The following is a 9,411-nucleotide window of genomic DNA, read 5'->3' on the forward strand; positions in this document are numbered from 1 at the left end:
TTCGAAGCGAGTTCGGCGGAGTTCTCGACGGCTTCCCCATACTCGACGCACTCGATGTCGCACTTGTACGCATGCTCGTAGGAGGAGCTGACAGTGATGACCCCCTTGGGCCCAGGCATCTTTAGCTTCAAGTAGTTGTAGTTGGGGATAGCCATGAATTTGGCGTAGCCCGAGCGTCCGATGATGGCATGGTACGTGCCTCGAAATCCCACCACTTCAAAGGTGAGCACCTCCTTCCTGAAGTTGACCGCCGTGCCAAAATAGACCGGTAGGTCGATTCGACCCACCGGCAATGCCTTCTTTCCTCGTACGACCCCATGGAAGCCGCGTGCGCTTGGTTGGAGCTGTGCCCTTTCGATGCCGAGGAGGTCAAGGGTCTCAAGGTAGATGATGTTCAAGCTGCTGCCACCATCCATCAGTACCTTCGAGAGTCTTATGTTGACGATGATGGGGTCGACGACGAGCGGGTAGACGCCAGGGGCGACCACCCTGTCGGGATGGTCATCATGATTGAAGGTGATGGTGGTGCTCGACCAGTTGAGGTATTGGGGTACCACCATCCTTGCTGCAAAGACCTCACGGCGTTCCCTCTTGTACTGCCTTGCGGTTAGCTGCGTCGAGGGTCCACCGTAAATCATGTAGCAGTCGTGGACGGTTGGGAAACCCTCGTCTTCTTTGTCGTCCCCCTTGTCGCCGCTCTTGTCTTTCCTCGGGTCGTCCTTCTTGAGTCCCAGCCTATCGAAGTACTTTTTCAGCATGCGGTAGTCTTCAAGCTTGTGATTTGCTCCACCCTTATGATAGGGGTAGGGCTCTTTTAGCATCTTGTCGAAGATGGCTCCCTCATGGGGTCCTCAAGGCTTTATACGCTCCACAACGGCGACGAGATCATCGTTGAGGGCCTCTCATTTGAACAGTCGTGCTTTCTTCTTCTTCTTGCTTTTCTTAGGCCCTCGACTGGGGCCCTCATCGTCGTCGGCTGGCGCCTTGCCTTTGCTTCCTTCGTGGCTGAAGAAAGCACCGACCGCTTCCTCTCCTACAGCATAGTTTGCCACCACGTCCATTAGTTCGTCGACGGTCTGAGGGCGATTTTGACCCAACTCCCGCACTAGGTCTCTGCAGGTGGTGCCTGAGACAAAGGCCAGGATGACGTCATGGTCAGGGATGTGCGGCAGCTCGGTGCGCTACTTTGAGAAGCGTCAAGCATACTCTCGGAGAGTCTCTCCTGTTTTCTGCTTGCACTTGCTGAGGTCCCACTAATTGCCGGGTCGTATGTAGGTCCCTTTGAAGTTGCCCTCGAACACCCTGACCAAATCAGTCCAATCTTGGATCTGGTTGGCAAGGAGTTCCTCGAGCCATCTGTGGGCGGTGTCAGAGAGAAAGAGCGGCAACAGACGGATGATGGCTCGATCGTCTCCTCGAGCGCCTCCCAACTGACATTCTAGTCGGAAGTCTGCCAGCCACAGCTCCGGCTTGGTTTCACTGTTGTATTTGGCAATGCTCGTCGGGGGTCGAAACGGGTTGGGCAGCGGTGCGCTGTGGATTGCTCTGCCGAACACGCGAGGGCCCGGTGGTTCTAGAGCCATCTGGTCCTCGTCGCTGTCGTATCGTCCGCCACGGTGGGTGCTGTAGCCGCGTTCCTCTGCATCCCCATGTCGACAGCAACGATACTCGTTGATGTCATGTCGTGCATCGTGCCGCCGTTGATTATCGACGGGGTGGTCATGGGCAGGCGCTGTTTTCTTTCCTCGAGGGGGTGGTTGCTGTTGGTATTTCTTAGCGATGCAGCCAATTATCTGCAAGCGCACGGAAGTACCGTTGTAGCACTTCACCCGGTGGTATTCAGGGTATCGAGATTTCACAGGGAACGGAGGTGTTTTGAGACTTAAACTAAGTGTACCCTAGAGTAAAGTGAGAGGGATGACTTAGGTAGTGAGGTTCTCCTAATGGTAGAAGTTTTGTGCAAGGCAACGTGCCTTTCTAGTCTTACTTCAGGCACCGGAGCGTACCTGGTCTGCCAGGTAATACCGGCGTGTAGCTCTACGTCGTATCCGGACGTGGGGGAAACTAAGGACAAACAGGGCTGTCACCACCCGCTGCCGACCCCTCAACCGTGGGATATGAGGCAAACGAGGGTAACCTCTAACCTAGACACCACGTCTACGTTATTAGCTACTACTCTAGCGTTGCGCAGGTCCTCCCGCCAGCCAGCAAGAGTCCCTCTACTTGAGTATCTACTGATAGATAGACAACGAACCTGCAAGATTATAAGAACACGATAACGATTACTCAATAACTTCTTAGAACAAAAGAAGAATACAACCTTTTCTTACCCCAATATGGTATTCCAGGTTGTAGAGGTACAGCTCGGGAAGCGGGCAGCACTTTGGCCCTTCCGCCCAGTGCAACTAGGGGAACGGACTGGGTGCTTGCTACTTCTCTTACTCTACACTCTAACTCACTCTCCTATTCTATTCCTAACTAGAGGCTAAGGATATGAGTGGAAGCTCCGCCTCTCTACTACTACTCTTGTATCTCTCTTTATTCTTGTGGACTTGAAGCTTGAATGGATTGAATGATGATGAATGAGAGGCCCTCTCCCCCTCCTTATATAGGTGTGGAAGGTTGGTTTTGGAGGGGGTAAACTGCAAAATGCAACCGGGAACCGCGCTAGGGCTTCGCATGCACCGTCTCTGCAAAAGGCGGTGGGGAGCTGGGCCAGGCCGGGGTCGGCCGACCCTAGGGGGCGGCCGCCCCCTGGCTGGCACCGTTGGCACAGGCCCAAAGCCTAGACGATGCTCCTCGGCCTTCTGAGTTTGAATCCAATTGCATTTCGATGCACTTCTGTATTTGAATTAAATGTGCCTTCAATTCTTTGATTTTGGCGGCTCAAACCCTAGTGTCCTCCATACACATGTGTTCACCAAAACTGTGGAATTTGGTTAGCATAAAAAGCCCTATTTCTAATGTTTGGTGATATTTTATAGAGTTTGTATACATGTTGCCGGTATTAAAAGTGTATTTTAAGAAATGCCAACAAACTCTCCCACACTTAGCCCTTTGCTCATCCTCGAGTAAAGCTTATGTTTTTGTGCTAAGATGGTTCCACTTCTAATGATAATGAACCTGCATACAAACTATTCCAAGCCTCACCTGAAGTTATGAGCATTCAGAGTGTTTACCAAAACATCTTGAGTAATTCAAAAATGGAACAGTTAGGATTCAAATCTTCTTACTCAACTTTGCTCAAAACTTGGGTTTTTACCTTTTTGAATAAAAATGGTCTTGCTCTTCACATGATACTCTCAAATCACTCGAGAATGTTTCTGGTTCCTTACCAAGGTAAAAGTACCTCTTGATTTGTCCTACCTCTATAAGCTCTATTTGGAGTTTTGGGTATGGACCAAGGAGAATGCATACTTACCTTGTATGTATTGTCGAGTCAAATCTCGGATCCAAGAAGAGAAGTGTCATACCCTTAGATCAAGATGTGCAAGTGTGTGGTATATGGTATAAACAACTCCGTTGGTTGATATGATCTCATCAAGTATTTCTAGACATGGCTATCATACTCTTTTATTTTCTTGTGAGCCTTCATGTGCTCATCTTCTTTTTGTATACTTAGGACCTTCATGTGTCCTATATTTTTTTCAGGTGGGTATTTTTATACCCCTAATTCTACGGCGGGCACTTGCCCATTTTTTTTTCTCTTTTTTTATATATATATTTTTGCATAGCCCATGTCTTTATCTAAGATGCACTAGAGAGATCATTCTTGAAAACATGGAGTGTTTGTATGGTGGACATGTAAGGCATGTTTTTGCGCACTCCCAGTGTAGAAGCGACATATATATGTATCTGGAGTGTACGTGATCTTGATCTTGAGAGCATGATAAATCTCTTAACAAGGGTCAACAAGACTTGACACAACTCAAAACAAATAAGCAACTATTTGTAGATTTTTTATCAAGAGTAATATATTTGGCCTTGGTAGGTAATTATCTATAATTGAAGAGTAGACTTTTTGCAATTTTAATTTTATCAAATAAATCCCCAAGTTCATTGCATAAGTGAGCAAGTTTCAAATCATCCTACTATATCGCAAATCTCAATTACTTAGAAGCAATGGGGTCCTTATAAAAAGTTGCTCATAAATGGTAGGCTTTTGGCGAAGAATAAAGAGTATGCATGTTTAATTTCAAAAGCAGAAAGGAAATGGAGTATTCATTTATTTTTTTATCTTTTTATTTTATTAGCAATATTTTTATCATATAAATCAGATTTAAATTGTCATAGGACGAATAAAAATAATTCTGAAATTTTTTTCTATGTAAGATTACCTTGATGGCGATTCCGCCCCCACACTTATTTTTGTACCTGTTCTTTGATTTTTCTCAAGTAGACAAAAATAATACAAAAACAAGTGGAGACAAAATAATTCGAACAAAGGACTTCTTTATTATTCAATATAAGCCGAGACATTGATTACAAAATAAATGAAGGAAATCTGAATAAAAGGGAAAATAAATTACTTGGCTAAGCAAAATTAAACTAGATGCGGTTTGTGTCTAGAACATGCTCTACACCCGCAGCCCGAGCCACCTTGACAAGCCGGTTGGTTAGACCGAATTGTACAGCGGCTAAGTCGTCCTTAAGCTCTATATATTTCAGGCGGGTGTTTGCTAGTTCGCCTTTAAGCTCTTCCACTACACCACGTAGTGACCGCACAGAAGTCCTAAGCGCGGCGATAGTGCGCGCGCTTTCCCGCTTCGACTCATTATCTGAATCGCTAAGAAATCCGTGTGGCTGCCCCCTAAGGATGGGATTTTCGCGCTTGCATTTTGGGACGCGAGGGGCAGCAGAAGGCAAATTAGAGTCACTTGGCAGCCGGTTTGATCGCCCCCCTGTAGCGGGGTTTGCGCGTTGGATACGCAAGGGGGCGGACGAGGTGGTCGCGGCTGTCTTAGGCGCGGGCGCAGGTGCGGGTGGCGCGAGCGGCGGCTTACGCATGAGGCCCTTCCCGCATCCTCCACCGGGTTTTCTAATTCCCACCACGGTGTAGGACGGGCCAGAGCGCGCAGTGGATCCCGAAGACAAGAACCTAGAGTCTAAACTGCACGAAGGCGTTACAACATATGGATCTACAGGCGCCTTCTTCTTGTTCGCCGTCGTCGGTGGCGCATCGTCGCGCGCCGTCTTCCTCGGTGCCGCCGTCTTGTGCGCCGCCACCTTCGTGTGAGCCGTGGAACGTAGGCTCGTTCCTTCGCTCGTGATGCTTGCCGGGGGCATGATGGCAAGAGGGTACGTCAGCATATCTCCTTCTTCCACACCGAACGCCTCCCTCATGTTCGCCTCGGAGAATTCTCCTTCAGCGTTGAAGGATCCTCCCGACTCCACGAACAGCGCTAGCGCGTGGCTGCCCATTCCCTAAGCACTACTCTTGATAGAGGTGGTTTGTGAAGATGTAAACTTGGAAAGCACTAATGGCTATGGCTTAGAGAGGGGTTAGGGGGTGTTTAAATAGGAAGAAGGCCCTCCCTGGAGAGATCATGAGCGGCAAATTTGAATTTGCATGCAGATAAGGATAGGGATGACGAAGAGATAGACGCTGGAAAAGATCGAGCCGCAGACGTGTCAGGGCGGCCGACCGCTAGGGGCGGCCGACCCCTGGGCACGTCCGTTGGCCCTGAATTTTGGCGTGCGCGCTCGTCCCACTTTTCAAATTTTGAATCTGCCTGCATTTTGCTACGCTTCCTAGATATTTTTTAGAGAAACAAGGGTTTTATTGAAAGGTAAAAGCTATAAACTAAAGATCCTTTTTAGAAATCATATTTTTATTTTTGGTAATTCAAAACTAAGAAGAATTAATTGAAATATTTTATTTATATTATTATTATTATTATTATTATTATTTTAAATTTAAACCCAATTAATCAAATGTATTGTTTCAATTTCCTTTTCAAAATTGGGTTCCAGGAAAACTTTTAAGCGTTGACCATTTACCTTAGTGATATTACCTTCGTCATCTGCTATGGTGATCGCTCCATGCTCGGAGGTCTCGATGACGGTGTATGGTCCTTTCCACTTACTCCGAAGTTTTCCTGCACCGAAAAGTCGTACCTTGGAGTTGAAGAGTAGAACGCGGTCGCCTTTTCTAAATTCTTTGGGTTTGATTCGGTGATCGTGCCATTTCTTTGTTCTTTCCTTGTACATCTTGGCACTGTGCTAAGCTTTTTCTCGCCATTCTTTAAGCTCAGCTATATGTTTCTGTCGGTTCCTGCCAGCTAGCTTGAAGTCCATATTCCAGTTCTTGATCGCCCAGTAAGCTTGGCGCTCGAGCTCAACCGGGAGATGGCATGCTTTGCCATATACCATCTGGAATGGTGACATGCCTATGGGCGTTTTATAGGCCGTCCGATATGCCCAGAGGGCATCTGGTAACTTGCTCTTCCAACCCTTCCCCATTTCGTTGACTGTTTTCTGCAGGATGTTCTTGATTTGCTTGTTTGAGGTTTCCGCTTGACCGCTTGTTTGAGGGTAGTACGGGGTAGCTATGTTGTGCTTTGCTCCAAGCTCACGCAGGAAGTTTCTGAATGTTCTGTCAATGAAGTGTGATCCTCCATCACTCACAACCATCCTGGGTGTTCCGAACCGAGGGAAGATCACTTCATGAAACATCTTCCATGCGTGCTTTGCGTCAGTAGCTCGGCATGGTAGAGCTTCTACCCACTTGGACACATAGTCCACAGCAACCAGGATATACTCGCAATCTTGGGACTTCTAGAATGGACCCATGAAGTCAATGCCCCATACATCAAATACTTCGACCGGTAGGTTGTAATGGAGGGGCATTTCATTGCGAGCAGTGATGTTGCCTTGAAACTGACACTTCCGGCATCTTCGGATGAAGTCCTTCGTGTCCTCATACATCGTCGGCCAGAAGAATCCGCACTGCCAAATTTTGGCTTTAGTGCGGAAGGCTCCATAGTGGCCTCCGTATGGTGCAGAGTGGCATTCTTTGATGATTTTCTCTCCTTCGGTTGCTGGTACACACCTCCTCAAAAGCCCGTCGGAACAGACCCAATACAAGTATGGGTCGTCCCAAAGGTGTCGGCGGCTCTCAACTTGCAGCTTCTTCCTGCTTTCGCCTGGTGGTACGTAACCCGAGACCATGTAGTTGACGATGGTGGCGTGCCACGGGTTCAGGTCAGTCACTCTTAATAGCATGTTGTCGCACATGAAGTCATTAATGGGTAGTTCCTGCATGTTAGTGACTTGCATACGCGAAAGATGGTCTGCCACAGTATTTTCTATACACTTTTTATCTTTTATTTCTAAATCAAATTCTTGTAACAGCAAGATCCATCTTATGAGGCGAGGTTTTGCATCTCTCTTAGTGAGTAGGTATTTTAGAGCAGCATGATCAGTATAAACAATTATTTTTGCTCCCACTAAGTAAGATCTGAATTTATCAATAGCGAAAACTACGGCAAGGAGCTCTTTTTCTGTGGTAGCATAATTTAACTGAGCTCCTGTCATAGTTTTGCTAGCATAAGCAATTGCATGATGCTGTTTATCTTTTGTTTGACCTAAGACTGCCACGACAGCAAAGTCACTAGCATCACACATTATCTCAAATGGTAGCGACCAATCTGGGGGTTGGATGATTGGTGCAGAGATGAGTGCCTTCTTTAGAGTATGAAAGGCAGTGAGACACTCATCGGTGAACTCAAAGGGTGTTTCTTTGGCTAAAAGATTTGTAAGAGGCCTTGCAATTTGTGAAAAGTTTTTTATAAACCTTCTATAGAAACCAGCGTGGCCTAAGAAACTTCAGATCCCTTTTACGTTCACTGGAGGAGGTAGACCCTCTATTACTTCAATTTTGGCCTTGTCTACCTCGATTCGCCTCTCAAAAACTAGGTGTCCGAGAATGATGCCTTCTCCAACCATGAAATGGCACTTTTCCCAATTAAGTACCAGGTCTTTATCACGGCATCTTTGCAACACTTTGTCTAAGTTTTCTAGACAATGATCAAAAGTTTTTCCATAGACTAAAAAATCGTCCATGAAAACTTCCATAATTTCCTCGATCATGTCAGAAAAAATAGACATCATGCACCTTTGAAAGGAGGCGGGTGCATTGCATAGTCCGAAGGACATGCATCTATAAGCAAACGTTCCATATGGGCATGTGAACGTGGTTTTGCTTTGATCATCGGGGTGGATAGGGATCTGATGATAACCCGAATACCCGTCAAGAAAGCAAAACAAAGAATGTTTCGCCAGCCGCTCTAACATTTCGTCAATGAAGGGCAGTTGGAAATGATCTTTCTTTGTTGCCTTGTTAAGTTTTCGATAATCGATACACATTCTCCAACCTGTCTGTGGTCATTGGGGGATTAACTCATCTTTATCATTTTTAACACCGTCATGCCTCCCTTCTTTGGAACCACTTGGACGGGACTGACCCAGTCACTGTGTGGTACGGGATAAATAATCCCGGCGTGAAAAAGTTTAAGAACGTCCTTTTTCACGACTTCACGCATCGCGTTGTTTAGCCTACGTTGGGGTTCACGAGAAGGTGTAAGCTCAGGGTCCGTAGGTATGCGATGTGTGCAGAGTGTTGGGCTTATTCCCTTGAGGTCTTGCAAGGAATACCCAAAGGCTGTGCTATGTTTTTCCAAGACGGCAATGAGTTTGTTCGACTCCTCATCGCTTATCACTAATAATTACGGGAGTTTCTTTGTTGCCATTTAGAAAGGCATAACGCAGCCCAGCGGGCAAGGGTTTAAGCTCAACTGGAGGTTTTGGTGGCGTTTCATCCTCGGGGAGTTCTATGGTTTCTCCTAGCTCGTCCTCTTCTCGAATGAAGCTTTTGGCGTCTTTATCTAAGGACGATTCGGGTGTTTCAAAAGGTGAAACCGCCATCACCTCCTTGGGCAATGGTAGATCGGGTCGAGAGTCGGTCACTGAGTTTTTAGCTCGAGTGATTGGAATGGAAAAAGTGTCTCTTCCCAATTATACGTCCATTACCCCTTGTTGACGGTCCTTAATGCTCACATTTAATCGTCAACTAATCATGGAAAAGGATCCAAATGCTACCAACATCTAGACTTAGGGTTTTATCTGACAGAATTACACAAGTTTTGGTGTTTGTCTATTTCTGTAGGGGGTTATCAGGAAATACAGAAGAAAGGCCCACACGTCGGGTTGACATAGAGATATTAACGTGCCGCGCAATTTTACGTCATCTAGAAGACTCCAGAAGCCACGGGAACGAACGGGAAGGCGAACGGGCCCGGGGGCAGGGCGCCCGCCCACCCCCCTTGGGCGCCCGCCCAGGAGTTGTGGTCAAACACGTCCAACATTGCGGACCAAGCTCCACCGACCTAAAGGATCAAGGAAAACCGTGCG

At 46.9% G+C, this 9,411-nt stretch overlaps 1 pseudogene; it reads right to left on the reverse strand.

Annotated features, from left to right (window-relative positions):
* Positions 2,232-6,633, reverse strand: LOC110432689 (annotated as a pseudogene).

This window comes from Sorghum bicolor, chromosome 2 (genome assembly GCF_000003195.3).
Source record: "Sorghum bicolor cultivar BTx623 chromosome 2, Sorghum_bicolor_NCBIv3, whole genome shotgun sequence".
Taxonomy (NCBI): domain Eukaryota; kingdom Viridiplantae; phylum Streptophyta; class Magnoliopsida; order Poales; family Poaceae; genus Sorghum; species Sorghum bicolor.